Raw genomic sequence first — 6,579 nt, 5'->3', positions numbered from 1 at the left:
TTCTCACGACTCCCATGCAGTCTAGATGCGGCAGGCTGTGCGTGTGGAAAAGTGCTGTGGAAGTTGTTGTGCAGTACCATGAGCTTTTAGATGATTCTGTTTAGTATTCGTGATTTGGACAGATTGTCGCATACACATGCTTTTGGTGATACGATTGCATCATTTCCGACCCTCAACAGTTCTACATTACATAGGTTCGCATTAAGTCTATGGATGAGCCTCCAAGTAGTGCTGCAACTTGGGTTTGTGTCAACCTAAACCCGGTTGACCTTGTCAAGGTCCTTGGGTTGGGTTCAGGTTGGAAAATAGCAGCCTGAATTGAATTCGAGTTGGGTTCGGGTTGAGAAAATTCCGATTGGGTCAGGTTGGGTTGGGAATAATTACATGTATTTGGTTGGGTCGGGTCAGGTTGGGCACCTCAGGTTGGAATTCAGGTCTGTTGGTTGTGGGTTGGGTTTTCTTGAGGTTAGGTTGGGCTGGAGTTGACCGTCGACCCAACTTGCGACGAATTCTCCCATCTATTGCGTCGACGCCTCATTGATCCTTCATCAACGAATCTCCGTACAGAGTCTACAGATTGCCACAGACTATCGGCTCGCTCCCAGCTTGCCTCACCCTCGAGTAGAGTGAGTTAAGGACCAGTCTCCTCTAACCTTAGGAAGTTCATATAGGTCCCTTTGATGGTTAATTGAGTGGCATCTTTTCTCCAATCTTATTCTCCATCGTCAGTCTTATCTTAAATCATGCTCCCATCATGTTGCATCTCATCAGATGATTGATGGCCCACCACTCTGCTTTAGAGCTCCATGGACAGCTAGATTGCTTTGGGGACTAGTACTTTACTCTTGTTTTCATCAAGTGCATGTGGGGATGCTAATCTGCAGTTAACTTCATGGCTTTTGTATGCCCCCTTCATTGATTGTCACTCTCAGGGAACTGTAAGTGTCAAACTCTCAAGAAGAGAGCCTGGTGCCCAGAGCTGATGATCTTTCTTGGGAAGGGAAGAGCCTTCCCATGCAGGACAGCTGATGGGGCACTAAGAGCCGCTAGAGATTCTTGTCTGTTCGAAGAAAATTGATGGCTGCTAGCTCCATCATGTGTATGGTTTGCTGAGCTACAGAATTTCATACATGGTTGTTCTCGTAATACTACCGTTGATCTGACATGCCCCAATGCAGATGAGGGAGCCCCAAAAGTTTCTTAGATTGGAAAGTGTTCCTAAAGGTATGATCTTCAACCTATTTTATATTGAATTTGGACTGTTGCTCTCTCTTTTCTTGTGGGTCTTTTTATCGAAGGGTTAGATTCGAGTCTAAGACAAGGTGGGTTCATCAGGTCAATGTTCTAGATCACAAATCACAGACCATGTCCTATGCCAAGCCCCATAAATCCCCCTACGTTGATGGAAAAAGAGACATTTGTTGAGGCTTAGGATCCAATAATGCCTTGTCTCTGGGAAATTACATTCCCTTGCCTAGGCATTGTAGATCCATTTGGCTGCCAGTGGCAAGTTACCGCCCTTGATTATGGTGGGCCTCATATTTCCTTGATTGAAAGACAATGAACATGACAGGATGACCCCAACAGGTAGAAGACTTCTGCAACTATATTCCTGGTTGGGACATAATAGCTTGCATTAGGATCTACCCATCTAAAGGCTAGTCGTAGGAGACGGATTCAGATCCTCATTGTGGATACAAGATTCAATCCATTCATCAGATGGGCCGTTTACTGTATCCGTTATGGCCTGAAAATCAATCAGATCTAGCCCTCGGGTGTGTCACTAGGTGTGTGGACTGTTCCTCTGTTCCTTCTGACTGTCTGTTTTCCCACATATGGATCGCCACACCAGGTGACAAGACCAGTTGGGGCCACAACACATGCATGGTGAATGGCCCTGGTTCTGAGCAAACATTGGTACCTGATGAATGGGCCATGTAGCACCTGTGGATTCCCTTTCTAAAAGAAAGAAATCCTAGCATTGTTGAATGAATGGCCTAGTTTCATTGTTTACTCCGATTGCAATGTAAGGGGCAGTTGGGATGTCCCACCTTTTTTCAGATGCGACTGTCGGGCCCGCAGAAATCTGTGGATGTGCTGATAATGCCCTAATGGGAGCATCAGGTTGGGTTTGGATGCAGAAAGTGATCGTGAGGAAATCGCATCCGGTTGTTCAGTTTCAAGATGAATTAGGATTTGGATATGGTGATTGGATTCCATACTAGGACAATGCATTTTCTAAGGTTTTTAATAGCATCTTCAGTAAATTAAGGATAATAATAATAGAAAAAGCAGCAGCATATATTCTGGGTTCGAGCAGTTCAAGCCAAAAAGACAGGTTACCTGACCTTCTGGGTGCTCTTTTTTATTTTTATTTTTATTTTTATTCCTTTTTTTTTTTTTTAAAATAATTCCATAAAAGGAAACTTAAATAGACATTTGGGTGGGCTCTACAAAAAATACCGGGCCTCGCCTATCATATGGATCCGACACAACCGTCAGATCAGCTGAGTACAAGAAAAGAACAGAACAACAAAAGAAACACAATGGATCAACCCAAAACTAGAACTACAAAAACCCCCGACCAACAAACACGGCAGTCGGCTTTCCACCGTTTGCAAAATGTATGGTGACATATAGAGAAGAGCTCCCGTGGGAGATTCAGGGTCTGGTCGCCCTTGATTTTCGAGCGTAGGCACTCATTTATGACTTTGCACATGTAATCTTTGATGTTTGAAAATGTACGGTGACATATGTAGCACATGAAGGGCATATAAAGGTTAAACATAACAAATGTCTAGCACTTAAGAGATAGACTGCAGCTTTTGTGGTGCATCGGAACATGTGGCACATGATCTTGCGTCCAACTATATTTATTATACTATATAATAGAGATGTAGAGTAGCCAACCATTTGTAGGGACAAGGAAGGCTTTTCTAATAGTAAAACAATATAAGACTATAATGTCTTTATTTTTCTTAGGGCTGTTTAGTTAGAAATGTATGTAAACTGTTATTAAAAAAAAAAGAAGTAATGCTTGCGGTGGGAAATTTATTCCGGCAAAACTTAAAAATTGTAATAGATGGGCTCCACCATGATGTATGTGCTATATCAATGCTGCCCATTCAAATTTTTAGATCATTTTGGGCATGAGCTGAAAGATGAGGCAGATCTAAAACCCAAGTGCACCACACCACAGAAAACAGTGGAGATTGAACACCTATCATTGAAAACTTCTTGGGGTCTAAAAAGTTTTGGATTTACCGTTAAAATGATATGCAAAAAACGAATGGACGACATGGATAAAATACATAATATGAGTCCATTTTCAACATCTTTACTTCTGTAAATACTAAAGTAATCATTACTTCTGTAAACAGGCCTTGCATCAAGCCCAGCATCTGACTAATGTATAGACATGTTCTTGACGTGAACAAGCCAGACTCATGTTGAAAATGAATGGCTTCTCATACAGGCAACAAATCACTGATTTGAGTGAGGTGCCGTTCCCAGTAAATGACAATCCTTTGATATCTTGAGTGTGATGATGGACGGAAATGCTTGAACAAGACGCATAAAAACATCATGAGTATGTTTGGTACTCACCTGCATCACTGCAACATGTGTAAATGATGCCTAAACGTTGCATGCCTGCAAATGCACTGTTTAAAGTTGTTGTAATCATGCAATTTAGCTGTTTGGATGGCCAGGATTATCTGGTGGGTGTGATATTTGCACTGTCAGGAATCTCATTTTCGGCAACTTCTCGGAGGATTTTCATAGTTTGACTTTTTTTCTGTCGATATTATCAGGAAAATCTCATTGGAAATAAATATTTAAAAATTACCAAAAATTAATTAAGATTTTTTAAAATATAAATTAGAGTCATAAAATGAATTAATTTCAACTCTAAACATTTTATATGTTAAGAACATGATAATTTCACAATAAAATTGTGAGAAATTTAAAAAATCCCGATATATTGAAAATCTTGCTAAATAATCAATAATATCGAATCAATTTCCCACCAGAATAATGCGAGATTTTAAAAAATCTGGGCGTTACTTGTCACAATGGATATCTGTACGGTGAGATCCGGCCAGCTCGGTGTGATTGGGGTCCGGCGCTTAATCCAGGGCATCCATCTAGTGGGCCCCACCATTGTATGGCCTGGGTAGGAAATTCACGTCAAATGAGTGGTTCTAGCCACCGTTCATGTGTCCAGAATGGTCACTGCACTGTAACTTTTCAAGTTCAACAAAGGCCATGCACGGATAGGACACTGGATGGACGGTCCTGATCTATGGATCCCACCTGCCACGTGTGCTTTATTGTTGGGATGCAATAAGGACACAAGAACCTGACGTTTAGCAAATGTAGCTAGATTGAAACCCCCAGCCTAACGTTGAAGGCGCCATCTTTGTTTTAGGGCAGTTGGGTAAGGTAACGACTGTCTTTTTAATAAAGAGAGACTTTCTTTAGCTTGCTTTACATCCAATCCCATAAAAAACCTGTCTGCAACACTCAACAAGATTCTCTTTAGATAAATAAAGAAAAAATAAATAAAAATGAATACCTTTTGCCCATGTTTCTACCCCTTGATTTGGATGTTTGGGTTGCACCAAGATAAAAATAATTCTCGATTTTTAGGACTAAAGAAGCAGGTTAAGTGCGGCGCAGACTCATGCAACATGGTGTGGCACATCTTGATGAATGTACTATATATCCATGCCGTCCATCTGTTTTGCCAGCTCATTTTAAGGTATGAGCCCAAAATTGAAGCAGTTCCAGATATCAGGTGGACCACACCATAGGAAACAATAGTGATTGAATGCTCACCATTAAAAACTTCTTAGATCAATACCATTCATTTGGATGCAGGCCATGGTGCATGAATCCCCTCCAATTACGTCACCTTAACCCTTAAATGAGGTCAATTTGTTACAAATATCTTTTTTTTTTTTTAAATATTTATTATGGGTCATAGATTCCATGATCAAAATCATCAAACCAAAATGCTAGTTTCGAATCATAAGTAACACAAGGTAGGGTTTATTGGATATTGTAAAATAATGCTAAAAATAATAAACAGAAATTAAATAAACATGAAAAAGAAATGAAATAAAATAAATTTATTGATTTGCGTCGGGATGTGACCGAGTCACTTGGCTTGAAATCATATTTGCTGTCATTGGACCATGTCCCAAGTATAACAGGAATCACGGGTAATTGGATATGATACAATAACTATGACTCGGTCCCAATAGTCATCATACACAGACTCGAATCAACCGGTTGTTTCGACAAGAAACAAATACATTTACTTTGGAAGATTATCTTATTTAATTATAACAGAGAGAAAATAGGAAGAAAACAATCATCGTATTTATTCATTTTGAGTTCATTTATATTTTTTGATTTCCCTTGATTTTAAACAAATTGCTATCAAATGAATCACAATCGAAGGAATCAAGCTGAAATGATTTACAGTCAAAGGATGACTGGATGGTTAGGCCTAGACGAAAGACAGAATGACGCGAATAGAAGATTGAATGTCTGCGGTCGAATGGAAGACTGAATGCCTGCACTCGAACAGATGATTGAATGCCTCCAGTCAAAAGTACTGAGTGAATGACTTGATAGAGAGAATAATGGCGGCAATGAAAGCACTTTATTTTCATTACGGTTAATCAGATAGAATGTCCTTCTATGAATAGGACCGCAATTGCATCCACCACAATTTTGACTCCCCTTGTTTTGCAATTATTTTCTTTTCATCAAAACTTGCCGTTGTAACGGCTGTGGCGACTTCATCTTTGAGTAACTTGGTTAGAGAACTGTCATTCTGTTCACTCCCCAAGTATAGGGTTGTGATGTAGTAATAAACTCGGCAAGATCGAGGTCGAATCCCAAGGGACTGATACCTGTACGTTATCTGAAACCAAGTAGAACTAGAACTAAACTAAGATGTGATCTAAACCAAATAGAATTTAAGGAATAATTGTGGAATAATTATCTAATAACTTAAGGAATTCAAAGGAAGGAGACTAGGGATTCGGAGGATCCACTTGTAGAGATCAGGGAGATCTTATGCCTGCATCAAGAATCATGGAAATTAAACTGAACTTATTTGATCTAGTTTTCACGAGATGAAAGGTATATGAATTAGAATGGATTCCATCACCAAACCATGCCCAGGAGACAAGGCAAACAACAAAATTAAACTAATTACCAACCAATCAACAATGCCTGAAGGTTAGGAAGGGTACCGTCATCCGACCATGCCCATGAGACGATGGTGAACAACAGGGCTTCCTGACGTCATAAACATCAAAAGGAGGAAGAAATACTCAAAACTATCGCAGATATATTGTAATTCCAGTCACAACAAACCATTAAAAATAACTGAAAGTATTCCTTTTAATTTGAACAAAAATCAACATTAGTCAGTCTAAATAATAGGTACAAGAAAAGTCTCTCCCATCAGACTACAAGCTTCACCTCTTAGCCCTAGCTAAGAGGTTTAGCCCAACATGATTGGGCTTGATCTTTCAAATAAAAATAAAAATTAAAACTTTC

The 6,579-nt window shown here is 39.7% G+C and overlaps 1 long non-coding RNA gene across 1 annotated transcript; it reads left to right on the top strand.

Annotated features, from left to right (window-relative positions):
• Nucleotides 1–211: 211 nt before the first annotated feature.
• Nucleotides 212–3,743, top strand: LOC131249929 (uncharacterized). The gene is made up of 2 exons (XR_009172905.1): nucleotides 212–1,224; nucleotides 3,381–3,743. It is a non-coding gene; the product is annotated as an uncharacterized LOC131249929 (long non-coding RNA).
• Nucleotides 3,744–6,579: the final 2,836 nt, after the last annotated feature.

This window comes from Magnolia sinica, chromosome 6 (assembly GCF_029962835.1).
Source record: "Magnolia sinica isolate HGM2019 chromosome 6, MsV1, whole genome shotgun sequence".
In the NCBI taxonomy this organism is placed as follows: Eukaryota; Viridiplantae; Streptophyta; class Magnoliopsida; order Magnoliales; family Magnoliaceae; genus Magnolia; species Magnolia sinica.
Note: the sequence above shows the minus strand (reverse complement) of the source record. Positions and strands in the feature narration are given on the sequence as shown.